This window comes from Oryctolagus cuniculus, chromosome 3, assembly GCF_964237555.1.
Source record: "Oryctolagus cuniculus chromosome 3, mOryCun1.1, whole genome shotgun sequence".
In the NCBI taxonomy this organism is placed as follows: domain Eukaryota; kingdom Metazoa; phylum Chordata; class Mammalia; order Lagomorpha; family Leporidae; genus Oryctolagus; species Oryctolagus cuniculus.
The window spans coordinates 90,976,748-91,004,633 of NC_091434.1; the positions used below are offsets into that span (position 1 = coordinate 90,976,748).

Below are 27,886 nucleotides of genomic sequence, written 5' to 3' on the forward strand. Positions count from 1 at the left end.
AATACTACTCAGTTGTAAAAGAGTAAAGGGAATTCTGTCATTTGCAACAAAATGGATGTAACTAGAAATCAGTATAATTAGTGAAATAAGTTAGTCCCAAACAGAAAATTATCATATGTTTTCCCTGATCTATGGTAACTAGTAGATTCCAAAAAATGTAATGTGTATAAGCGAAATTGACATTTTTGAGATTTGATTATTGTTATAGTCCTTATCTCCACTGTTGAGTAATAGTGTTTTTTTCCTTCTTACCATTTGTTGAGTTCTTTACTAACTGGAGGGCTAAGCTTTTGATTATAAAATAAACTGAAAGTATGTCATTGTAGAAATTAGAAGAAAGAATAAGAAAGGAAGGAGGAGGGAGGGTTGGGGGTTAGGGTAGAAAGTATCACTATGCTCCTAAATATGTATATATGAAATACAAGAAATTTGTTCATATTGTATAAATAAGAATTTATTTTAAAAAGGTCTAGATTAAACAAATCAAACATCTGAGTTTCATGTACTTATCCAGTAAGAGAGAAATTGCACTCTTTTTTATTAACTTTCTTTTATGTATTTTAATTTATTTCAGTTCTTGAATTCAGTAGATTTATTTTCTTAAGAAATATATAGTATGATTCCCATAGCACTGATGAGAAACTAAAGCTCAGTAATGTTAGTTGAGTTGTCTGTTGTGTTATAGTTTGTGAAGTACTTAGGTTATTTTTGATCCCAGTTAATGCTGAATTCAAGACCAATATTATTTCTACTGTTCCCTTCAGCCCCTAGAAAATGCAACTGCTGTTTTCTATGCTTTTACAGACATTCTCCAGTGTTCTGCAGAACACTAAAAAGACTGATAATTTTATTGTTTATTAATGTAATCATGGTGTTGTTAATAATAATAATACACTGAAAGCATTAAAATATGTCTTTGTCCCAAGTCCAGCCTACTTGGCACAAATAAACTTGCCTAATAATTATTCTGTAAAATTACTAATATTATATACAATTTTGGCTACTATAACAGTATTGAGAGCCCCAGGCATTTGTATGTCTGACTTTGACTGATAACTTCTTCTGGAGTGAATCTTAATGAACAGAATCTCTAGTCCAAGTTAAGAGATCTGTGTGATAGCTTGAGAAGAAAGTTGAAGACTGTCCAAGTCAGCCTTTTAACATTCTGGATGAATTATTTTAAACTGCTCGATAAATACTCTCAAGAAGCTGGTGAATTCGAGTTGTGATATGAAAAGAAAGCAGTATAGTAATAACTTTCTGCACTGCCAAAATCCTAAAGCAGTCAGTGTAGGATAGTAGATGGTAAAATCGATATCTAAAGGTTCTAACAAGAATATGAACAAACTAGAATATTGGGCTGTTGATAATCTGCTGTTCCAAATTCTACATATTTCACTATAAATATTTCATTGTATCTCTTAGTACTAAATAACACACAGGGGAGGCATTAAGTTTATTTTGATAATTTCTAACATTTTGATAGGCGGCAGCCAAGACCATCCTAACTTGCATGGGTTGCCTTTCAGTTGTTTGTCTGAGCCCTGATAGATTTGCTCCAGTGTGATAAGAGGAGGTTGGAATGTAGTGACAGACACAGCAGCGACTGCTTCCCTGAGGATTCAGAATGCTAGACTTAAACCAGCATTTCTATCTGGGAAGGAAGAGTTGATAGACAGGGATCAAAAAGGCATGACATTGCCAAGCTCAAATTCCTCCTTATAGGAAAAATTCCCCTCTGGCCATGATAATCTTTTTTTTTTTTTTTCTAAACTCCAAATGTACAAACTCTATGAAACACCAAAGGGCATTCTGTTTTTATTTTGTGTTTCTTATCTTTGTCTTCTCTGTGAAATTACAAATAATGAAAGGGCCATTTCCCTCCTCTGTGTTTTGTACAATGCTTGGTGTTGAGTGTACATAATGCTCATTAGAACATCTTGATTTTTTAGGTAAATGCTTAATATTTTTTCTTTCATAAATAGCACCTGATTGAGTTTAGATATATGTTTTCTGTTCTGTAAGGGCTGCCAGTAATAGACATTTTAAAAAAAGAGTTTTTTGGTAAAAATTTTTACAGCTGTAATTCATAACTTTAATTACCTTCCTTAAAGAATAAACTAAGCCATACAGTCATATCTAGTAGAGTTTTTTTAAAAGATATATTTATTTCTTTATTTGAAAGGCAGAGTTTTAGAGACAGAGGAAGAGAAGGAGAGAGATCTTCCATCTGGTTCACTCCTCAAATGGCCACAATGGCCTGGGCTGGGCCAGGCTGAATTCAGGAGACAGGAGCTTCTTCTGTGTCTCCTATGTGGATGGTATGGGTCCAGGAACTTGGGCAATCTTCTGCTGCTTTTCCAGGTGTACTACCAGAGAGCTGGTGGAGCAGCCAGAACTCAAAACGGTCACCCATATGGGATGCCAGTGCTGCAGGCCATGGCTTAACCCACTATGCCACAGCACTGGTCCCGAGTTTATTATTTAAGTTAACAGATAAGAATGCAATTTATATTATTTGTGAATGAGGAGTTTTGATACGATATGCTTGAAAGTAGATGGTTGTTTAAACATTTTTAATCTTTTAAATATAAACAAAAGAACTTTTGAAATTACATGACTAGCATTTGCTTGTGTTAACAAAAGATTCCAAATGATAGAGAAGTATTTGTTACAAAGGAAACTCTCTCCATACTGTCTTCCCATTTATGGCCTCTAGACCCTTCCCCCTATGGTGTCACAACAGTGAATATATTGCTCCAAATAGCAGAAGAGATTTTACAGGTGTGATTAAAGCTCTCAATCAGCTGACTGTTAGAGGGGAAGATTAATCCAGGTTTCCCAGGTGAGCCATCACATGAATCCTGAAGAGCAGAGCTGCCTCCCAACATGGGGCACAAGACAAAGCCAGAGAGAGTCCAAATGTAAGAAGGAACAGGTTTGTTGTTGCTAGTTTGAAGATGCTGAAGTTCATGTATAAGGAGGACCAGAGAGAGATCTCTTAACAGCTAACACCAGTCCTGCTTATCAACCCCGCAAATGAAGGGGAGCCTCAGCCTTACCGCTGTGAAAAATTGCGTCCAGGCACCATTTTGAATAAACTTGGAAGTAGGTTCATTCCCAGTTTCTGGAAAGGAACATACCTACCCAGTGCTTTATTTTCAGCTGTGTGACATAGCAAATAGGAACCAGATGTGCCTTGCTGGGATTTGACTTAAGATCTACAGAAATGTGATGCAATAAATGGGTATTGTTTTAGGGTGCTAAATTTGTGTGTGTGTGTTTTTTTTATTTTTTTAACTTTTATTTAATGAATATAAATTTCCAAAGTACAGCTTATGGATTACAATGGCTTCCCCCCCATAATGTCCCTCCAACCCGCAACCCTCCCCTTTCCCACTCCCTCTCCCCTTCCATTAACATCAAGATTCATTTTCAATTATTTTTATATACAGAAGATCAGTTTAGCATACATTAAGTAAAGATTTCAACAGTTTGCTCCCACACAGAAACATAAAGTGAAAAATACTGTTTGAGTACTAGTTATAGCATTAAATCTCAATGTACAGCACACTAAGGACAAAGATCCTACATGAGGAGTAAGTGCACAGTGACTCCTGTTGTTAACTTAACAAATTGACACTCTTGTTTATGGCCTCAGTAATCACCCTAGGCTCTTGTCATGAGCTGCCAAGGCTATGGAAGCCTTTTGAGTTCACCGATTCTGATCATATTTAGACAAGGCCATGGTCAAAGTGGAAGTTCTCTCCTCCCTTCAGAGAAAGGTACCTCCTTCTTTGATGACCCGTTCTTTCCACTGGGACCTCACTCGCGGAGATCTTTCATTTAGTTTTTTTTTTTTTTTTCCCCAGAGTGTCTTGGCTTTCCATGCCTGAAATACTCTCATGGGCTTTTCAGCTGGATCCGCATGCCTTTAGGGCTGATTCTGAGGCCAGAGTGCTGTTTAGGACATCTGCCATTCTATGGGTCTGCTGTGTATCTCACTTCCCATGTTGGATCATTCTCTCCCTTTTTGATTCTCTCAGCTAGTATTTGCAGACACTATTCTTGTTTATGTGATCCCTTTGGTTCTTAGTCCTATCATTATGATCAATTGTGAACAGAAATTGATCACTGGGACTAGTGAGATGGTATTGGTAATTGCCACCTTGTTGGGATTGAATTGGAATCCCCTGGTATGTTTCTAACTCTACCGTTTGAGGTAAGTCAGCTTGAGCATGTCCCGAATTGCACATCTCTTCCCTCTCTTATTCCCACTCTTATATTTAACAGCGATCACTTTTCAGTTAAGTTTCAGCACTTAAGAAGAATTGTGTATTGATTACAGTATGCAACCAAAAGTATTAAGTAGAACAAACAAAAAAAATACTAAGAGGGATAACATATTAAGTTGCTCATCAACAGTCAGGGTGAGGGTTGATCAAGTCATCGTTTCTCATAGTGTTCATTTCACTTTAACAGGTTTCCTTTTTGGTGCTCAGTTAGTTGTCACCTATCAAAGATTTATATATTAATTTGAGAGGCAGAGTTACAGAGAGGCAGAGGCAGAAACATAGAGAGAGGTCTTCCATCTGCTGGTTCACTTCCTAGATGGCTGCAATGGCCGGAGCTGTGCTGATCTGAAGCCAGGAGCCAGGAGCTTCTTCTGGGTCTCCCACTTGGGTCCTGGGGCACAAGGACTTGGGCCATCTTCTAATGCTTTCCCGGGCCATAGCAGAGAGCTGAATTGGAAGTGGACTTGAACCGATGCCCATATGGGATTGCTGGCACTGTAGGAGTTAGATTTATCTGCTATTACCTGCTATGCCACAGCACCGGCCTCAGTGTTTGTATGCTTTTTTTTTTTTTTTTTTTTTACTACAACAAGGGAAAACTAATACACCCCATGTCCACTCTTAGCAAACATAATATTTACTGTGATAGTCAGACTCTTTATTTTACTGACACATTTCTAAGTCTTAAGGTTAATATTAATCTTTAAAGAAATGTTTTTAGGGGCTAGTATTATGGTGCAGTGGATTAAAGCTGCTGCCTGTACACCAGCATCCTACGTGAGCACTAGTTTGTGACCTGGCTGCTGCACTTCTGATCCTGCTCTCTGCTAACGTGCACAGGAAAGCAGCAGAGATGGCTCAAGTACTTAGTTGCTTGCCGTCCACATGGGAGGTCTGGATGAAGTTCCTGGCTCCTTGCTATGGCCTGAACCAGTGCTGGCCATTGAAACCATTTGGGGATTGAACCATGGATGGAAAAATTCTGTCTCTGTTTTTCTTTCTCCCTTTCTGTCTATGACTCTGAATTTCAAATAAATAAATAAATCTTAAAAACAGTTTTTTAAAGAACATATTTATCTTCAAATTGACAAAAATGTATTTGTTTGTTATCACATATTATTTTAAAATACACATGTATTATGGAATGGCCTAATTGAGTTAATTGACATACACATTACTTATCATTTTACTATTTTGAGGTTAGATGTAATTAACCTTTATTATCATTATGAAGAAAGCCTTGTCAGGCAAAGCTAAACTTCTGTGAGAATGCTGAATTGTCATAATTTCCAATTCTGAATGCATAAATTGATATCCTTAACTAGTCCTATCAACAAGAATTTCAACCATATGGAACTTTAAAAATTAGATGGAAATCGGCCTCACTTGTAATTGTCTGCTTTGGATGTTTCCTATACAATGTACTCTTTTGTTTATAAATGAGTATCTTGAGTGATTTTACTTGTATTGTTGCTGTTTTTTGGCTTCCATGGTGACAGAAATTTTGACTTAGGGAATGAGCTTTCAATCAAGGATAGAAGGATGAGTGTGGAACTCTTTCTGTTAATGGCGCCTGTGACAGTGTAACCTGTCATGGTGTGCACTCCTGCTTTCTGCTCAAATTCAGGCTGTATTGAAGAATAACTAAGTAGATGACTATATATCCATAATGGAGGGAAGAGAATAAAAAATAAATGTATAGGAACCTTAAAGTTTGCTTTTCCCACTTTGATGGGAATGTGCAGAGCAAGCTTCTGTGCAGTTTTTCTGTAGTCATTAAACTAAAGTGGCTGTTGACCTGAGTGTTCATCCACCCGTGTGTTGCTGCAGGGTTTATCACTACAGGTTAATACCACAGTGACTGATGGGCTGGGCTCCAGACTCCATTTGACCCCATTGCAAGAGTCGCAGTAATGGAAATTTAGCTGGTAGAAAAATACCATTTAGGGCTGTACCTCAGCAAATGTATCAAAATGATGCCATTTCTTATGGCATTTTTAAATTTATTTTTTTAATTTATTTTTTAAGGAATACAAATTTTAAAAGTACAACTTTAGGAATATAGTTATTCTTCCCATTATACCCACCCTTCTACCCACACTCCTACCCCTCCTTCTCCTCCCTCTCCCCTTGCCAGTCCCATTATCCATTAAGATGCATTTTCAATTAACTTTGGGCACAGAAGACCAACTCTATACTAAATAAAGATTTCAATAATTTGCACACACATACACACACACACTAAACTGTTTGAGGACAAGTAACACAGTTAACTTTCATACTACAACTCATTGAGGACAGAGGTCCTGCATGGGGAGTTAGTGCACAGTGACTCCTGTTATTAAAATAACAACAGGATTAAATATTATATTTAATAACTCTTATGTATGGCGACAGTGATCACCCAAGGCTCTTCATATGAGCTGCCTAAGCTGTGGAAGCCTTCCGAATCCACAAATTCTGTCGGTATTTGGACAAGGCCATAAACAAAGTGGAAGTTCTCTCCTCCCTTCATAGAAAAGTACATCCTTTTCTTGATGGCCACTTCTTTCTGCTGGAGTATCATTCACTTCATGTAGAACATTTTTTGCCACATTGTCTCGGTTTTCCATGCCTGAGATGCTCTCATAGGCTTTTCAGCCAGACCAAGGAGACTTAAGGGCTGATTCTGAGGTCAGAGTATTACTTAAAGTGATTGTCATTCTGAGTCTTCTAACTTTCCATTTTCTTCCTATAACAGCTCTAAATGGGAAAGAAAGGTAACCATGCTTAGTTTAAGAATAGTACAAACATGGCTGCCTGACTGGTGAGCTGATGAGTTGGCCCATGTGTGTAAGGGTTGAAGGGCCTTGTGGGATAGAATGCAGGCAGAAGGAGGAATGACTCTAGAGTGATGAGTATGATTCCATAGGGAAGGCCTAGGTACCAGAGAGAAATGTGGAGAGGTGATGCCTCCCTTCTGAAGCAAACACTACCTGATTTGGCACCCAGGTCTCCATTTCTTCACTGGAAATTCCTGACATAGCAATAGCTTTGAGCAGATGAATGATGCCACGTGGCAATACAGCAGATTCCTTAGTAACTTCCACAAATGCTAGGAATAAAGGAGATTTTAGGATCTTGGAATATTTAGTCAGTAACTGGGGTAAAACTAGTGAATTTCAAAATATCAGTGTGACTTTGAACTGCAGGTGAGTGAGGCCTAAGGAAACTTTATATAATGTGGTAGCCAACTGATGGCCCCAACAATACTTGCCTCCATGCCTGCAAGTAGTTCCATTTCCCATTCAATAGGATTTCCTTGTGGTACCAACAGGATGTTTAGGAAATTGCAATGTGCACCTTCCAGGTTGGACATAAAAGGCACAGCATTGTCCACCCTTCCACCTTTCCTTTCTCTCAGTTCATGTGCCCTTGGAGAGCAACTGCCAGGTTGTGAGGATGGGAAAGAAGCCACGCATAGAGGCCTATGTGGCGAGAAATCACAGCTTGCCACTGTCAGCCATATGAGTGCACTATCACAGAAGCAGATGTTGCTGCCCTGGTCAAGCCTTCGGAGGACTTCAGTCCCAATTCACATCCCAGCTCCAACCTCATGAGAGATCCTGGATCACAACCACTTGGCTAAGTCATTCCTAAATTCTTTGAAACACAAAAACTCTGAAATAATAATATTTGTTGTTTTAGGCTACTAAGTTTTGGGATAATTTAGTATGCAGCTGTGGACACATAGGCACACACATATACAACATATTATAGACGTGTACAGTTGTGTACCCTTATCAACAAGGGTATATCCTTGAAGACCCCCAGTGGATGCCTGAAACTGCACATCAAACCAAGCCCTGTGTAAGAGACACTTTCAAAAAGCCCATGGAAAATGAGTTTTATTATAAAACTTTGCATAGATTTAAATTTTTTTTTCATCAAAAGAGGCTTATGTTTTAATTCTAATTTCCATGAACTTTTTGAAGTGCTTTTGATTGCTATTTTCCCTGATTTATTAATTAGACACAGTAAGAGGTTAGTAATAATAATAATTACATATAACATGGAACAGCTATAACAATATACTCTAGTAAAAGTTATGTGAATGTGGTCTCTCTCTCAAAATCTACTAATTGCCCTATAATAATACTTTCAGACCTAGGCTGACTGCAGGTAACTGGGACTGTGGAAATGGAAACCACACCTAAGAGGGGAGTATTGTCAATTCCATTGTCTGATACATTCTAAGATACTAGCACTTTGAGTGTTGCATGTTTTCTCATTCAGCTTTTTAATTTCTGCAGCCCCATAGTGCCTAACAACTTCTTGTTTGTATGTAGATTTTTTAAAATAAAAAATAACAAGTTGTCTTATACAAATCTCAAATTTCCCAAACTCTTTTTAAAAGTATCTAAAATATTTCACCATGGTAATTACTGCTATGGGAAGAATCTTTTCAGTGACATCACAGGCATCAGTGAGCGTAGAGTGAGTCTGGGGAAAGCAGCGTAGAGGTGCAAAAAGCCAGTCAAAGAAGTGACTGTCCTGTATTCATTCACTTCTCCCACTTGTTTCTACTATTCTTGTTGCTCTAGTTATGGCTCTGTAGTTACAGAATCAGGATGACTGTGGTTGTGGTGAGAAACAAACAAAAACAGATAGATATCCGGATACTGAGGAAAAAATCACTTTGCTCACTGCCATGACTTCTCATTTTCTTTTTCAGTAACCTATTGGTGACAAGACTTTTTGAGCTTTCTCTGTAACAAAAATAACTATCTGTCCCTTGTTTAAGGTATTCATCTACCAGTCACATTACTCACAAAATTTATATAATGTGTGGTTAATAATGAGAGCTCAGAAATGAAAAAATCATTATTTGTTAAGCATTCACATTGTTTTTGGAATTGAATACCCATGAAATGCTCCTGAAAACAACCTGCACTACTGTCATTCTACTAGTAGGGAACCTGAATCTAGGGATTTGTTTTGGGTCATTTCCAAAGGTTCCCAGAGAATTAAAAACTGAAGCATGATTGGAAACCATTCCTTCTAGGCCATTTTGAAACTCCTTTCTTTGTCTTACTATTCTTTTTTATGATTTATTTATTTACTTGAAAGTCAGAGTTACACAGAGAGAGAAGGAGAGGCAGAGATATAGAGGTCTTCTATCTTTTGGTTCACTCCCCACTTGGCCACAATGATCAGAGCTGTGCCGATCCAAAGCCAGGGGCCAGGAGCTTCTGCTGGGTCTCTCACACATGGGCACAGGGGCCCAAGGACTTGGGCCATCTTCTACTGCTTTCCCTGGCCATAGCAGAGAGCTGGATTGGAAGTGGAGCACTCAGGACTCGAACTGGTGCCAATATGGGATGTGGACACTGAAGTCGGCGGCTTAACCCACTACGCCACAGCACCAGCCCCTGTCTTACTGTTCTTATCTGCAACATCAACTACATGCATATGCAGGAAGAAAAATTCAGTGCTAGGTTTATCACATATATTTTTTCCTGTGGTATATAACATAAATTTTGTTTATTCAAAGAAGAAAGCCACTGTGCTAAGTTTAATAAATATTGGGGAATTGTAGATTAGAAAAATGAAGTGGAGATGATGAGTGCATTCAATTTCCCCAAAGTGTTCTGATGCATAGCAAATGGCACTAACAGCCTCTGGTTCATCATGAGCATCATCATCATCAGCAGCAGCATTATCTACATAACGATGATAATGGGATAACAGTAATGATGACAAAGATAACAACAGAAGGAATCCCAGTCCGAGCTAATCAGTTTTTACCCATGTATTCGGACATGTCTGGAATGTCTGGAAGAAGGGCTATTTACGTGAGTGACCATGGTGGTCTCCATGACAGACTACAGACTGAAGGAAAATAAATGGGTGGACAAAATTGGTTAAAAGATGATGAGCCCGTGGAGAAAAGGAAAGTGGCTTTGCAGTCCACTTTAGTTATTCTCTGCCTGATGTGGTTGCTGTGTGAGAAGTAACGGGATCTGTCCCTGTGCTCTCTAAAGGCTGTTCTGACACTGGCAGCTCCTACAGAAGCACGAAGTGGTGTTCTCAGGGCTGTTGATGATGGATGAGTAGGTACTGGAGGCCTCTGCATAGACCTGCTGGGGATTAGCACCTTTTGTTCTGCAGCAGCAGTGGTAGTATCATTGGACATCACCAGGACTGTTGACAATGAGGCAATGGCTTTGGCAAGCTGTGAAAGAGAACAGGAAATGGCTGATGCTGTGGTGAAGCAAGATCATTCTTTGGGAATACCTAGAACTATTTTGAAGGAATTTGAGGGGCTGTAGAGACTCTAAAACTGGGGAAGGCTGGGAAAAATCATGTACTGGAGGGTCTTGGCATTGTGGCATAGTGGGTAAAGCAGCCACCTGTGATACTGGCATCCCATCAAGTTCAAATCACAGCTGCTTTACTTCTAATTCAGCTGCCTAGTAATGCACCTGGGGAAGCAGCAGATGATGAATCAAATGTTTAGGCCCTTCCACCTAGATGGGAGACCTGGAAGAGGTTCCAGGCTCCTGGCTTTGGCCTGGTCTGGTCCTGCTGTTGCAGCCATTCAGGGAGTGAATCAGTGGATGGAAAATCTCCCTCCCTCCCTCTCTCCCTCCCTTCCTCCCTCCCTCATCCCCCTCAGTATGTGTGTGTTTGTGTGTGTGTGTGTGTATGTGTATGTCTCCCTCTATTTCTGTAACTTTGCCTCTCAAGTAAATTAATAAATATTTTCTTTAAAACATCACATATTGGTTTTCTTTTAGTGGGATGCTTTTTTTTTTTTAAATAATCAAGGCAGTGTTCTATCATAATAACCTGAAATCATTAGTAGAGAAATTCTTACCACAATCTACCTTATCTCTTTATGGTTTCTTTTCAGGAATGTCAAATTGGCTACTGGAGATGCATTCTCTTCAAAAGTCCTTAATAATTAAAATAATTATACTCTAGTACAAGTTATTCAAGTTAAAACAACAATCTCATATCTTATTTTCTGTCAACTCAACAAATATGCTTTAGGCCTATTAATAGAGCATTTATAATTGTATAGCACAATCTATTTCTTGCTCCTTGGCAGGCTGATGGCTCTTTGACTCTCTGCCCAGTGCTTGTTGGCCAGTGAGGCCTGAATGAATCTTCTAATATGATGATTTTTTTAAAATCCCAACCATGAGGTCTGAATCATGCTCCTTCCTGGATCCGCAAGGGCAAGCATACTGAAGGATGCCACAGCTGACCCCCTTTGAGGCACAACACGTGTGAGAATACATTGGTGTGGCAGAGAAGGATGGGCTTTCCTTTCCCAGGTGGATGTTCTACGAGTGGCTGTCAGCCGAATCCGTTGAGCAGCTATCCTGTGTCCAGCTTGTGATCTCTGAGATCATGGCAAAGCGTGCACCAGCATAATCAATCACACTGCCCGTGTGGGTGGTGACTCTAACATGGCTTATTTGGGGGCGTGTTCAGGTGAGGTTTCTATGTCTTTCTGAGGGATAGTGGCCACTCCAGTGTGATAATGAAGAGCATGGACTTTTCTACTAACTACTCTAAGACCACCAATTTTAGCTACTTAGGGGCCATTGCTTGTTTCACTGTAAATATCCATTAAGTGTTATTTTATTACTCTCTCAGTCATTTTTAATATGCCAGGTTAACCCAGGCTGATACTGATGAAAGCTGTGTCTCAGAGGGGAGAATCCTGGCCACTTTGAGGATTTCAGTAGCAGGGAATTTTAAATATTCTTACCTAGGCAGGGATCTTCCGTCAATAAGGCAAGCCCAACAGTTTCTGTATCTTCTTTTTCTTTGTGAAATTTCCAAGAGAAAGAGTAAAATGACCAAAGTTGCATCAAACGTTTTCTATAGCTTACATAATTTTTCCCGGAAGCACTGAGCAGATTTATGAACACTGGGACCCATCCTTGTGAGGCCAGGCTCAGAGAAGAAATTTTGACAGGCTGGTGGTTACCACATCAATGTCTGTTGAAATAAGTCCAGCAACTATGAGGTGAATAGACACTGGTACATCTCTGGAGTGTCTATTTTGAAGTCGTTGAAAATGTTGCAGAAGAACAGTTTGTAAAGAGTAAATGTTGCTCATGGTATATTATCAAATAAAAGGCACACAGTGGTGTGTAATAACATTGCATTTTTGTAAAAAAATAAAAGGCTGTATTTATAGAAGTAAAACTGTAAGAAATTAACAGAAACAACAGCAATCATCTTGAAGCAGAGAGAGTAAATTTAAAATAATCTTTGGGTACTTTTTTCTTATCAGGACTTTCAGTTTTTCTTCAACAATTATTTTTTTTATTTTGGATTAAGAAAAAATTACTTAGAGAAGTGAATATGAGCTGGTAAGCCACCATTTTGACTGTGAGCTTTCTAGAAGCCAAGATAGACAGGAGCATTAGTGGGTCCTGATTCACTGTGCCCATAAAACACAAATGAGTCCAATTGCCTGGGGAGAAACACAGTTCTCCTTGGCACTAAGGTCTACTAGACATTTATCATAAGGGCCCTCTTAAAGAGGTCACTGGGTCATATAAGAAACAATGTATTTGATGGCATCCTTAGAGTAAATATAATCCTGAGTTTGATAGGATTATTTTTCATAATTGCCCTGAAAGTATGCTGATGAGAGACTTAAAGTACATTCAGAAAAAGACAATTTAACAAGGAAACCAAAATGACACCATCCAATTATGTAATTCATTTATCAAGCTTAATCCAGTAAATATTTTTGAATAGCTTCAGGAGCAGAAGTATTTTCTATTCTTCCCTCTTTACTAAAGAATAAAGAATTCAAGGTTATTTGCCCTGATAAGGAGCAAGGCTTCACAGTATAATTTTTCTGTTACTGTGTAAATCTTTATCCTCTACCAGTTAGCTGTGCCAGATCTGTGGTGGAAGAGACAATCATCAGCTCATTTAGAAAATTAGGAGCCTCATATGAAAACATGCCTAACTGAAGGTTTTGGGAAAAATCTACAGAACATAATTTTTGAACAGTTCTAGTTTATATACACATGAACAAATCAGTTCTCACTATTTCCTCACAGCATCGCATTGCAATATAGGTGGTCTACTTTTTTTTTTTTTTCCTAAGCGGGCACTGGAGTAGGTGTTTAGCCTAAGGTTAAGAGGCCCATGTTGCACATGAGAGTGTCTGGGTTTGATTTCTGATTCTAGATCCTGACTTCATCTTCCTACTAATGCAGACTCTGGGAGGCAGAGGTGATGGCTCAATTAATTGGGTTCTTGCTATCCACAGAGGAGACTCAGCCACTGCAGGCATCTGTAAAGTCAAGCAGCTGATGGGAGCTGTCTATTCTTTTGCTTTCTTTGGCTCTCAAATAGACTATTTTTAAAAAACTTTTATTTAATATATATAAATTTCCAAAGTACAGTTGATGGATTACAATGGCTTTCCTCTCCCCATAACTTCCCTCCCACCTACAACCCTCCCATCTCCTGCTCCCTCTCTCATTGCATTCTCATCAAGATTCATTTTCAATTATCTTTATATACAGAAGACAATTTAGTATAAATTAAGTAAAGATTTCAACCGTTTGCACCTACACTGAAACACAAAGTGTAAAGTACTGCTTCAGTACTAGTTACAGCATTAATTCACATTGTACAACACATTAAGGACAGAGATCCTACATGGGGAGTAAGCACACACTGACTCCTGTTGTTACTTAACAAATTGACACTCTTGTTTATGGCATGAGTAATCATCCTAGGCTCTTGTCATGAGTTGCCAAGGCTATGGAAGCCTTTAGAGTTTGCCAACTTCGATCTTATTTAGACAAGGTCATAGTCAAAGTGGAAGTTCTCTCCTCCCTTCAGAGAAAGATACCTCCTTTTTTGATGGCTCGTTCTTTCCACTGGGATCTCACTCGCAGAGATCTTTCATTTAGGTGTTTTTTTTTTTTTTTTTTTTTTTTTTTTTTTTTTTCCCAGAGTGTCTTGGCTTTCCATTCCTGAAAAACTCTCATGGGCTTTTCAGCCAGATCCGAATGCCTTAAGGGTTAATTCTGAGGCCAGAGTGCTGTTTAGGACATCTGCCATTCTATGGGTCTGCTGTGTATCTCACTTCCCATATTGGATCATTCTATCAAATAGACTCTTAAAAATTATTTATTTTCATTTTATTTTAAAGGCAGAGAGGCATAGAGCAAACTCCCATCTATTGGTTCATTCTCCAAATGCCCTTATGAGCTAGGGCTAGGCCAGGTCAAAGCCAGGATCCCAGAAATCATTTGGGGTCTTCACATGGATGCGAGGGACCCATAACCTTCTGTCTCTCAGGGTGCACATTAGCAGGACTCTGGATGGGAAGCAGAATAGTCGGGACCTGAACCAGACACTCTAATATGGATGTGGGTGTCACAAGAAGTGAATTAACTACTGTGCCAAATGCCCATCCTTCCCTCTAAAATAAATTAATTAAAACTAAATTAAGGGGCCGGTGCTATGGCACACTAGGTTAATCCTTCGCCTGTGGTGCCGGCATCCCATATGGGCGCCGGTTCTGATCCCGGTTGCTCCTCTTCTGATCCAGCTCTTTGCCGTGGGCTGGGATAGCAGTACAAGAAGGCCCAAGTACTTGGGCTCCTGTACTTGCATGGGAGACCAGGAAGAGGCACCTGGCTCCTGGCTTCGGATCGGCGCAGCTCCAGCTGTTGCGGCCATTTGGAGAATGAAACAACAGAGAGAAGACCTTTCTCTCTGTCTCTCTCTCTCACTGTCTGTAACTCTACCTGTCCAATAAATAAATAAAATCTTTAAAAAAATACTAAATTAAAGTAAAATAAAAGCAGATGCAACCAAATACTGCATCTCTTAAGACTAAACAGAACCAAATAATTATGACAATTCCTTAAAGAGTTCATAGGACATTATCTTTGTGCACATTTCAAGACAAAACGATTGTATATCTGGTTGAAACAAATGTGTGCTTAGGCAACTGAATGAGTTAACTTATTTTGTTTAGGGCCCATCAGATAACAGTGGGCATTTATCAAAAGAAGAATGATGTGTTTCAAAATGGTTTTTAGGGTCTCTCATTTTGGTATTAACTAAATAGTTGTTATAGCAATTATTATGATGCTTCTCAGTTGCTCACCTTAACACTATGAAAAGACAGAATGTTTGTGTCCTTTCCAAAGTTGTATGTTGAATGGTGATATGAAAAAGTGCCTTCATGCCTGGGAATAGTATGTGCTTTTATAGGACTCCAGAGAATTCACTTGTCCTCTTTTTACCATGCCAGGTTCTAAAAAGAAGTTGGCCATCTGCAGATTGGAAGAGGGCCCTCACCAGAACATGTTGGATCTTTCAACCTTTAGAACTGTGAGAAATTCTGTTGTTTATAAATACCATGTGGCACTTTGTTGCAGCAACCTCGATTGATGAAAACATACTGTGTGATGTAGGAAAAGAGAAGACTGGTGTCTCAGTGGGCACATGGTAATGGTAGAAGTGCTGTCTGTGCCATGCAGCAGGTGCTTTCTATAACTCCTAGAAGAAAATCAACTGGTATATTTTCCATCTGTCTTTTTTTTTGCCATTCAAAAATAGTTGTATATTAGAGAGAAAGATCTGTACTGTATCCTGATGAAAATGGTAAACTCCTAATGAACTAGCCTGTAAATGTTTCTCGTTTATCAATTAGATCAATTAGTTTCTGCTGATTTTTCCTGTGGTTAAAGATATTTAAGGGTGGAATATGATTTCATTCCTTGCTAGTGGGATTTCTTGGTCATATTCTTATGTTTCATCCTCAGTGCTCATTAACTAAGCATAGTCATTGTGCCTGTTCCAAAAATAAAAAATGCTTGCAATATTGATTGACCATGAATCATGAGAAGCAACACTTCAAAATCTTGTGCCTGTCTCCTGATAGTTGTGGCTGAAATGCTACAATGTCTCCAGATGTGTTAAAAGCCAAGTATTGGCCCACTCCCCTCTGAGTGAGTCTACATTCTGTTGAGTGTGTACTTTTGCTTTCTCAGTAAAAACTTGATGATTGCTATTCACTTTTCTCCTTGCTCATGAATTCTTTCTTGAGGCAGAGTCAAGAATCTGAGTACCCAGCGGTGGTCACTGTCTGGTGTGGAACCAACTCTAGAACAAATCAAGAGATGTGCACCTCAGTGCATTCTTCTTATGATGAGTCTATCCATCTACCACTGAGCACTATCTTTTCCTTTTTTTCTTCTTTTTCTTTTATCTAACAGGACCCTAAGTCTCTCACCTTGGGTGCCAGATATTGAGTGAAGACACCATACTAGGCTGCTAGTGGAGAGGAATGAAACTCTAGACAGATACTCTCAGATGCCTCAGTAGTTTAGGGACATCAGTGATTTCCTTGTGCACATGAGCTTCTCCTCCTCTAGGGACTGTGGCTCCCCTAGATCCTTGGGTAGAGAGAGTTCATAGTCTATGTCATGCAGTCAAGTGGTCCTAAACACCATGTGACAGTGCTCCTGGGAAACTGGTTAGGCACAGCCCATGTTACACAGGTGACTGAATTTCTCTCTCTCTCCCTTCTCACCTCTTTTTCTCTCTTTAAGGTTAGTGGCTCTGTCTGTTTTTGTCCATCTTGGCTTTCATGAATTCTGCTTGCATCTCTACTGTTACCTCACCTACCTGCTGAGCCATTGCTGCCCCTGTAGAGGTGATCAAAGGCCAATCTTTGATCTAAACCAATATTTTTACCTCAGGCATAGTACAAAGATAAAAGCCATCTGGGGGAAAAACCCAACAACTATCTCCACAAATGCCTATAAATAAATGCAGATATTCAAAAAAATAAGTATAAAGTAGACAGCATGATGTCCCCAAAGGAACACAACAACACTTTCATCCTAGAATGTGAAAATTGCATATGGGCACTGGTTTGAGTCCCAGCTAGTTCACTTCTGATCCAGCTCTATGCTATGGCCTGGGAAAGCAGTAGAAGATGGCTCGAGTGCTTGGGCCCCTGCACCCATGTGAGAGACCCAGGGGAGGCTCTTGACTCCTGGCTTTGTATCAGCTCAGCTCTGGCCATTACAGCCATTTGGAGAGTATACTGGCAGATGGAAGACTTCTCTCTATCTCTCTTTCTCTCTGCCTCTGCCTTTCTGTAAGTCTGCCTTTCAAATAAATAAATAAATCTTAAAAAGTTAAAAAAAAGATTGAAGAAATGCAGGAAATGGAATTGAAAAAATTGATCATAGACTTACTTAGAAGTAATCAGAAGCAAATACACTAATTAAAGAGAGACATACATGAATGAAAATTTTTTCCATGAAATTAAGATTTTAAAGAGAAATCAAAATGAAATATTAGAAATGAGTATTTACATAAACCAAATAAAATGCATTGGAAAACCTTAAAAACAGACTCAGTGAGGCAGAAGGAAGAATATCTGAGTTACAAGAAAAATCACTGGAAACTTTATAGACAAGTAAAAAAAAAAAAAGAAGAAGAAGAAAAAGAAGACATTAGAAAACAATGTTGGGGCAGGGGCCAGCGCCGCGGCTCACTAGGCTAATCCTCTGCCTAGCGGCGCTAGCACACTGGGTTCTAGTCCCAGTCGGGGCGCCGGATTCTGTCCCGGTTACCCTCTTCCAGGCCAGCTCTCTGCTGTGGCCCAGGAGTGCAGTGGATGATGGCCCAAGTACTTGGGCCCTGCACCCCATGGGAGACCAGGAGAAGCACCTGGCTCCTGCGATCGGATCAGCACGGCGCGCCGGCCGCAGTGCGTCGGCAGCGGCAGCCATTGGAGAGTGAACCAACAGCAAAGGAAGACCTTTCTCTCTGTCTCTCTCTCTCTCACTGTCCACTATGCCTGTCAAAAAAAAAAAAAAAAAAAAAAAGAAAAAAAAGAAAAGAAAAGAAAAGAAAACAATGTTGGGGCAGGATACTATCAAATGACCCAACATATGGGTCTTAGAAATTCCTGTAGTCATGAAATGAGAGAATAGATTAAAAAGGCATTTTTATTTAAATAATTATATAAAATATCCCCAAATTGGAGAAAGAAAGGGATGTCCAAGAACCGTAAGCACATAGAACTCCTAACAGACCAGAAAAGATCTTCACTATGACATGTTGTAGTCAAATTTTCCACAGTAAAACATGAAGAAAAGATTCTAAAATGTGCATGAAAGGAAAGCCAATTACTTTCCAAGGATCTCCAATTAGACTCACAGCTGTCTTCTCATCAGAAACCCTATAGCCTAGTAGAAAATGGCAAGATATATCCCAAGTTGTAAGAGAAAAAATACTATCAACCCAGAATACTATACCCTGAGAAGTTCTCATTAATGATGAAAGTGAAATAAAGACCTTCCATAACAAACAGAAATTGCACCACTTGTGCAGCCTTACAAAAGATATTTAAGGATGTGCTACACACAGAAATACAAAACATGGTCATAATTATGAAAAAATGTGTACGTAGAAAATCTCCCGGGAAAAGTACAAAAGCAATCAACAGTAAACAATAGGAATATTCTTGAAAAAAAATCACAGGACCAAGTCATTACTTATCAATATTAACATAATATAAATGGCCTCAACTTTCCAGTTAAAAGACACAGAATGGCTGCATAGATTAAAAAACAAAACCCATTTATTTGCTGCCTACAAGAAACATTTCACCAATAAAGATACCTGCAGACTGAAAGTGAAGGGATGGAAAAATATATTTCATGCTAACAAAACCCAAAAAAAGAGCTATTGTACCTACCATAATATGAGACAAAATAGACTTTAACACAAAGACTGTTAAAAGAGATAATGAAGGGCACTATGTGAAATTACAGGATAAAGTCAACAAGAATATGGACTATAAAAAATATATATGCACCCAATTACAGGGCACCTGGCTATTTAATAAAAATGCTAATGGATCTAAATGGAGACATCGACTCCAATAAGGTAATAATGAGAGACTTCATTATCCCACTTTTAACAATCAACAGATCAACCACACAGAAAATCACCAAGGAAACAACAGAGATGCTCGACATTATAGACCAAGTGGACCTAATGGATAGCTACGAACTTTTCATCCTACGGTTGCAGAATATACATTATTCTCACCCATGAATGGAGTGTTCTCCAGGATAGACCATATGCTGAGCCATAAAGCAATCCTCAGCAAATTCAAAAAAATTGAAATCATACCATGCATCTTTTTGGACCACAGTGGAATGAAGCTGGAAATCAACAACTCATGAATCTCTAGATCATATGCAAACACATGGAAACTGAACAACATGCTCCTGAATGAACAATTGGATATAGAAGAAATCAAAAGAGAAATAAAGAAATTTCAGGAAACAAATGAAGATGAAAATACATGATATAAAATTTTTGGGATACAGCAAAAGCAGCGTTCAGAGGAAAGTTTATAGTAATTCGTGCCTATATCAAGAATTTGGAAGGGCACCAAATAAATGAGTTATCAATAAGAACCTAGAACAACAACAGTAAACAAAACCCAAAATTAGTAAAAGAAGTAATAAAATTAGAGAAGAAATAACCAAAATTGAAACAAAAAACCCAATACAAATGATCAGCAAAACAAAGAGCTGGTTTTTTGAAAAAATAATCAAAATTAATACAGCATTGGCCCAACTAAGCAAAAAAAATGGAGGGAGAAGACCCAAATAAATAAACTTAGAGATGAAATAGCAAATATAACAACAGATATCACAGAAATAAAATGAACCATCATATATTCCCACAAAAAACTGTATGCCAACAAATCAGGAAACCTAGAAAAATTGGATAGATTCCTGGAACACACAACCTATCAAAATTGAGCCATGAAGACACAGAAAACGTAAACAGACCAATAATAAAGATAGAAGTTGAATCAGTAATAAAGATCCTTCCAATAATAAAAGCCCAAATGCCAGTTCGAGTCCTGGCTGCTCTACTTCTGATCCAGCTCTCTGTTATGGCCTGGGAAAGTAGTAGAAGATGGCCCAAGTCCTTGGGCCCCTGCACCCATGTGGGAGACCTGGAAGAAGCTCCTGGCTTCTGTCTTTGGATCTGTGCAGCTCTGGCCATTGCAGCCAATCAGGGAGTGAACCAGTGGATGGAAGACCTCTCCCTCTCTCTGCCTCTCCTTTTCTCTGTGTAACTATGACTTTCAAATAAATAAACAAATGTTTAAAAAAAATAAAAGCTCAGAAACTAATGGTTTCATTGTTGAATTTTACCAGACATTTAAGGCAGAACTAAGTTAAATTCTTAACAAACTCCTAAAAAAATTAAACGTAGGGAATCTCCCCAAACTCCCTTCTAGGAGGCCAGCATCACCTAAATTAATAAACATGAAAAAGATACAATGGATAAAGAGAACTACAGACCTATTTCTTTGATGAACATAGATGCAAAAATCCTCAAAAAGTACTAGGCAATTAAATCCAGCAGCAATAAGAAAGATCATTCACCTGGACCAAGTGGAATATATCCCTGGGATGCAGTAATGGTTCAACATCTGCAAATCTATAACGTGATGTGATATATCACATTAACCAATTGAAGTACAAAAACCATGTTTATTTCATAAGATACAGAGAAAGCAAACTCATGACCAGCATCCTATTGAATTGGGGAAAATTTGGAAGCAATCTCCCTAAGAACCAGAACTAGACAAGGATGCTTGATTTCATTATTGCTATTCAATATATTGTTAGAAGTTTTAGCTAGAGTCATTAGAAAAGAAAAAGAAATTAAAGGGATACAAATGGGGAAGGTGAAAGGTAAACTATCACTATTTGCAGATAACATGATTCTATATACAGGAGATCCAAATGACTCTATGAAGAGACTATTGAAACTCATAAAAGAGTTATCAAAGTGGCAGCATATAAAATTAACAAACAAAAATCAAAGGCTTTATATTCATAAACAATGCCATGGCTGAGAAAAAACTTCTTTTTTAACTTTTATTTAATAAATATAAATTTCAAAAGTACAACTTTTGGATTATAGCAGCTTTTTCCCCTCATAACCTCCCTCCCACTCGCAATCATCCCATCTCCCACTCCCTCTCCCAACCCATTCTTCATCAAGATTCATTTTTAATTATCTTTATATACAGAATATCAACTTAGTCTATACTAAGTAAAATTTCAACAGTTTGCAACCATACAGAAACACAAAGTATAAAGTATTCTCTCTAGAGTGAGGCCAGATATAAATACATAAACTACTGAATATTTGAATAATTATTGAATAATAAAGGAGGATACAGCCAGAAAAAGAGTATCATTAGAGTTCATCATTAGTCTTTATCAGTTATTATGGCCACTAAAGTTTTCTATCTTATTCTACTATATTCAGGTTCTTATTAGAGACTGACCTTCTGTGAGTTTTGAAGCTCTGCACATGAAGGAAGGATAACACCCAGAGAAAAGCAATGAATATGAATAACAACTTGGAATTAAGGCCTCAGAGGGAGGTTTAAAGAAGCTGAAGTTGAGAATCTTGATATCAAAATAATGACTTCAAGATCCTGAATCACAATATAGGCACTTTCATCTTCATCTTCACAGTGAATGCATTATAGACTTGAAGCAAGTAAGATCATATTGGACCAAACAGGAAAAAAATACTCACAAATATTAACATGAGTTTAATGCTAAGAGGTACAGACAGAAGCTATAATTGCTCATGTAGAATGCTGTGGACACCTGCTGGGAGGTTTTAGGCAAAATAATGATATATATCTGCATTCCATTGATTCTTCTTTTGCTTTGCTGCCCTCCCCTTTTTCAATGGTTTGTTGATTTATTTTGAAAGTCAGAATTAGAGACATAGGGAGAGGCAGAGAGAGATCTTCCACCTGCTGTTTCACTCCCCAACTGGCCAATATAGCCACACCTGGGCCAGATCAAAGCCGGGAGCTTCTTCAAGCTCTCCTCAGTGGGTGGCAGGAGTCTGAACACTTGGGCCATCTGCCACTGATTTTCCAGGAAGCTGGATTGAAAATGGAGCAACCAGAACACAAACCAGGGCCCCATGGGATGCCCGTGTTGCAGACTGCAAGACTGCAGCTTTACTCACTACACCAGCATGCCATGCTGATTATTATTTTCTTCTTCCTTCTTCCTTCTTTCTTCTTCCTTCATCTTCCTCTCCTTCCTCTTTCATTTCTCTTCTTCTTCCTCCTCCTTCTCCTCTTTCCCTTCTCTTTCTCCTTTTTTTTTTTTTTTTTTTTTTTTCAGGCAGAGTGGACAGTGAGAGAGACAGAGAGAAAGGTCTTCCTTTGCCGTTGGTTCACCCTTCAATGGCTGCCATGGCCGGCGCGCTGTGCCCATCCAAAGCCAGGAGCCAGGTGCTTCTCCTGGTCTCCCATGGGGTGCAGGACCCAAGCACTTGGGCCATCCTCCACTGCCCTCCCGGGCCACAGCAGAGAGCTGGCCTGGAAGAGGAGCAACCGGGACAGAATCTGGCACCCCGACCGGGACTAGAACCCAGTGTGTCGGCACCACTAGGCGGAGGATTAGCCTATTGAGCTGCGGCGCCGGCCTCTCTTTCTCCTTTTCTTCCTCCTCTTCTCCTCCTCCTTCTCCACTTCCTCTCTCCCCTCACCCCCTTCCCCTTCTACCCCTCTATTTTCCTTTTAAAGATTTACACACAGATATTTTTCTAATTTTTATGCCTATTGTCTCTCTCCCACTAGTTGATAAGCTCCACAAAGGCAAGGACTTCTGGTTATTTTGTCACTTTCTGTATTCATCAGTGCAAGAAAGTTTTGAAATCTATCCACAGGTTTTTCATAATACACTGCACAAGTTTTCATAATACACATTTTCATGAACTTTTTAAAAACTACTTATATGCATGGATTTCAAAAATTTTTCTATGAAAATGTTTATCTTTTAATTCCATTTTCTATGAGTTTAAAAAATATTTATTTTTTTGAGAGGCTGAGAGACAGAAAAGGAGAGAGATACAGATAAACAGACAGTAAGAGTTCCCATCCACTAGTTCACTCCTCAAATGCCTGCAACAGCTGGAGATGGGCCAGGGCCATAGCCAAGAGTCAAGAATGAAATTAACTTCTCCCATCTACCACTGTTGACTCACAGAGGCTGCATTAGCAGGAAGCTGGAATCAGGAGACAGAGGTGGGTTTTGGAACCTGGGTACCGTGAAATGAATATGATGCAGGCATCTTAACTGGTAGGCTAAATATCTGCCATTCCATGAATTTTCTGAAATGGCCTCATATAATATCAAAGTCAAACTATACAGATAACTTTATGACTGCAAAATTAAACAATGATATTAAATAGAGGATTCAAGCCACCACCACCTTAATTCAGTGGATAATCTTAGTGTCATTAATAGTAGAACAACCAGATATTCCATGTTTTTTAGTGATGCAACGTGAAATTGATAACATCATATGTGGTATTATTTTTCTTTTCTTTTTTAAAATATTTTTATTTATTTATTTGACAGGTAGAGTTGCAGACAGTGAGAGAGAGACAGAGGCAAAGGCCTTCCTTCCATTGGTTCACTCCCCAAATGGCTGCAACGGCCAGAGCTACGCTGATCTGAAGCCAGGGGTCAGGGGCCTTCTCCCGGTCTCCCATGCAGGTACAGGGCCCAAGAACTTGGGCCATCCTCCACTGCACTCCCGGGCCACAGCAGAGAGCTGGACTGGAAGAGGAGCAACCGGGACTAGAACCAGCGCCCATATAGGATGCCGGCGCCACAGGCAGAGGATTAACCTACTGTGTCACAGCGCCGGCTCCCATGTGATATTATTTTTCCAAATGTGCTTAACTTGCATCCATACAGCCTTGGAAATAACTTTCAGTATATAATCTAAAGAACAAGGTAAGGGCCGGCGCCGCGGCTCACTAGGCTAATCCTCCGCCTTGTGGCGCCGGCACACCGGGTTCTAGTCCTGGTCGGGGCGCTGGATTCTGTCCCGGTTACCCTCTTCCAGGCCAGCTCTCTGCTATGGCCCTGGAAGGCAGTGGAGGATGGCCCAAGTGCTTGGGCCCTGCACCCCATGGGAGACCAGGAGAAGCACCTGGCTCCTGCCATCGGATCAGCGCGGTGCGCCGGCTGCGGTGGCCATTGGAGGGTGAACCAACGGCAAAAGGAAAACCTTTCTCTCTGTCTCTCTCTCTCACTGTCCACTCTGCCTGTCAAAAAAACAAACAAACAACAACAACAAAAAAGGTAAAATTTCCACAAGGAAGCATCCAGACAATACATACTGCTAGATGGTTTAGTCACTCAAAGAAAAAGATAAAAAGATAGATAAAGGATAAGACTATGATGTGTAATCTGTGGAATGGTTGAGTGTGTTTCGTATAAAGGGGGTATTAGGATCCATAAGGAAAGATCTAAGTTATTTTTAAAAAATATTTATTTATTTATTTGAAAGAACCAAGGAGAGGAGAGAGAGAGAGAGAGAGAGAGAGAATCCATCTGATGGTTCACTTCCTAGATGGTCACAATAGCCAGGGCTGCGCCAAACCAAAACCAGGAGCCAGGAGCTTCTTGCAGGTCTCCCATGTGGGAGGCAGGGGCTCCAACACTTGGCCATCTCCTGCTGCCTTTCCCAGGACATCAGCAGGGAAGTGAAGCAGCTGTGGCACAGGCCTGTTCCCATGTAGGATTCTGGCATTGTAGGCAGTTGGCCTTAGCTGCTACATCACAACTCCAGCCTGTAAATTTTAATATTAGGTGAAAGTAACATTTTCTGAAGTAAGATTGGTGAATGTGACCTGGAAATAGTAGCTTTCAAATGAACATGTAGAGTAGATCTCATTTAGGTAAAAATATGAACTATGTTTCACTTTCAGGAAAACAGTTTGAAGGCTTATGTACAGAATGATGGGATTATTGCCTTATATTTAAAGTTGGATTAATTGAACTTGGATTAATATTTATCATGTTTTCAACTGTTTTCTGTTCCTTATCTTTGTTCTTTGTTTCTTTCCCTGTTTCTGTTTTTGCCTTATCTAGTCTTAATAGAGCATTTTATATTATTCCACTTTGTTTCCTATATTATATCAACTATACTGTTGATTTTGCATTTGTAATTCATCCGGGCCTACTTGCTTCATAGGTAGCCCAAGTACTTGTAACAGTGTTCTGACACTTCCTTTCCATCTCTTACAACATTGCTGTCAGACATTTCATTTGTACATAATTGTTAATGGTTAAATATATAGGGGTTATTATCGCTATATTTTTTAAAATTGAAGTGGTTGCCTGAGAGAAAGAAATCTCAGTTATTTGATCCAGTGTATTAGATTGCTTGATTATTATTATTTTCTCCTTGCTTCCCTTCCTTTCTCTCTCCCTCCCTGTTTCTCTCTCTACCTCCCATATAAATAAATAATTTTTTAAACATATGATCCATTTCTAGTAAGCATTAGCAATATATATCTCTCTTTGGCCTCTGTCTTCTTTTTATCTCTTTCTTGCCATCACCACTAATACATTTATTTTGGATTTTTTTTATTTTATTAACTTTAAAATATTTTATTTATTTTCATTTCATTTAAAAGGCAGAGACACAGAGAGAGATATTCCATCCACTGGCTTACACTCCAATTGGCTGCAATAGTCAGAGCTGGGTCAGGCTGAAGCCAGGAGCCACAATCTCAATCTGGATCTCCCATTGGAGTGGCAGGAACTCAAGCACTCCATCTATGACCCGCTGCCTCGCACAGTGCACTTTAGCAGGAAACTTGATAGGAAATAGAAGACTGGGATATGAGTGTCCCAAATAGTGTCTTAACTACTGTGCCAAATATTTGCCCCTCATTTCAAATTTTTTAAGAAAAATATTTATCCTCATCATTAATCTTGCCTTGAAGTTTTTCATCTTCAACAGTTGCCTTCATGTTGAATGCATAGGATTCAAGTGAATTCTTGGAAGACACCTTGTCCCTCTGCTTCTCATCTTCAGCCTTATACTTCTCAGCTTCCTGGACCATACGCTCAATGTATTCCTTGCTCAAATGGCCCTTGTCGTTAGTAATGGTGATCTTGTTCTCTTTTCCTGTACTCTTATCCACAGCAGATACATTAAGAATGCCATTGGCATCAATATCAAATGTGACTTTGATCTGAGGAACACCACGGGGTGCAGGAGGTATGCCTGTGAGCTCAAATTTGTCGAGCAGATTGTTATCCTTGGTCATGGCACGCTCACCTTCATAAACCTGAATGAGCACGCCAGGCTGGTTGTTGGAGTAGGTGGTGAAGGTCTGTGTATGCTTGGTAGGGATGGTAGTATTGCGCTTGATGAGGACAGTCATGACTCCACCAGCAGTTTCAATCCCAAGTGATAGAGGAGTGACATCCAACAGCAACAGATCTTGAACATCCTCAGATTTGTCTGCAGACAGGATGGCTGCCTGGACAGCTGCACCATAGGCAACAGCCTCGTCAGGGTTGATGCTCTTATCCAGTTCTTTTCCATTGAAGAAGTCTTGAAGCAGCTTCTGAATCTTGGGAATTCTAGTAGAACCACCCACCAGGACAATATCATGGATCTGAGACTTATCTAACTTGGCATCTCGAAGGGCTTTCTCGACAGGGTCCAGGGTGCCACGGAAAAGGTCAGCATTCAACTCTTCAAATGGAGCATGGGTGCTGGAGGTATAGAAGTCGGTTCCCTCATAGAGAGAATCTATCTCAATGCTTGCCTGGGTGCTGGAAGAGAGGGTACATTTAGCTCGCTCACAAGCTGTGCGGAGACGCCTGACAGCTCTCTTGTTCTCACTGATGTCCTTCTTATGCTTGCGCTTGAACTCGGCAATAAAATGGTTGACCATTCAGTTGTCGAAGTCTTCTCCTCCTAAGTGGGTGTCTCCAGCTGTGGATTTGACCTCAAACAAATGCAACGAAATCATCAACTGGCTGGATAAGAACCAGACTGCAGAAAAGGAAGAATTTGAACATCAGCAGAAAGAGCTGGAGAAAGTCTGCAACCCAATCATCACCAAGCTGTACCAGAGTGCAGGGGGCATGCCAGGGGGCATGCCTGGGGGCTTCCCTGGTGGGGGAGCTCCTCCATCTGGTGGTGCTTCCTCAGGGCCCACCATTGAAGAGGCTGAGTAAGCCAATCCCATTGTAGATGCAGCATTGTTCCACACAGTAAAAGATGGAAGGACCCAAATTTGTAGCAAATTCTGTGGCAGTTTTAAAGTTCAGCTGCTATAGTAAATTACTGGGCATTCTCAATATTTGAATATGGAACATGTGCACAGGGAAAAGAAATAACATTGCACTTTATAAGCACTGTATCTAAGTGGAAAATGCAATGTCTTAAATAAACCTGTATTTAACATTGGCACCAAAAAAAAAAAAAAAAAAGAAAAATATTTAAGGGATTTTTTCCTACCAAAACTCTCCCTGATTTTAGTCTTATTTGCTCTTTTCATAAACAAGCAATGCCTTGATTTTGTTGTTTTTTAAATGTTTGATTTTACAATTTTATATAAATACAAACTGAATGTTTCACTGTTCATTAAAACATACATGTCCATAATTTGCTTACATGAGCAGTATTTTCCC

General features: G+C 39.4%; 1 long non-coding RNA gene and 1 pseudogene across 1 annotated transcript in view; one reads left to right on the forward strand and one right to left on the reverse strand.

The window, feature by feature from the left end:
• Nucleotides 1–16,166, forward strand: part of LOC138849110 (uncharacterized) — a 56,878-nt gene extending 40,712 nt beyond the window's left edge. The window contains exon 2 of the long non-coding RNA XR_011387530.1: nt 15,592–16,166. This is a non-coding gene — a long non-coding RNA (uncharacterized lncRNA). The remainder of the gene's footprint in view (nt 1–15,591) is intronic.
• Nucleotides 16,167–26,139: 9,973 nt separating this feature from the next.
• On the reverse strand, nt 26,140–27,200 carry LOC103348830 (heat shock cognate 71 kDa protein pseudogene; annotated as a pseudogene).
• Between the last annotated feature and the right edge of the window lie 686 nt (nt 27,201–27,886).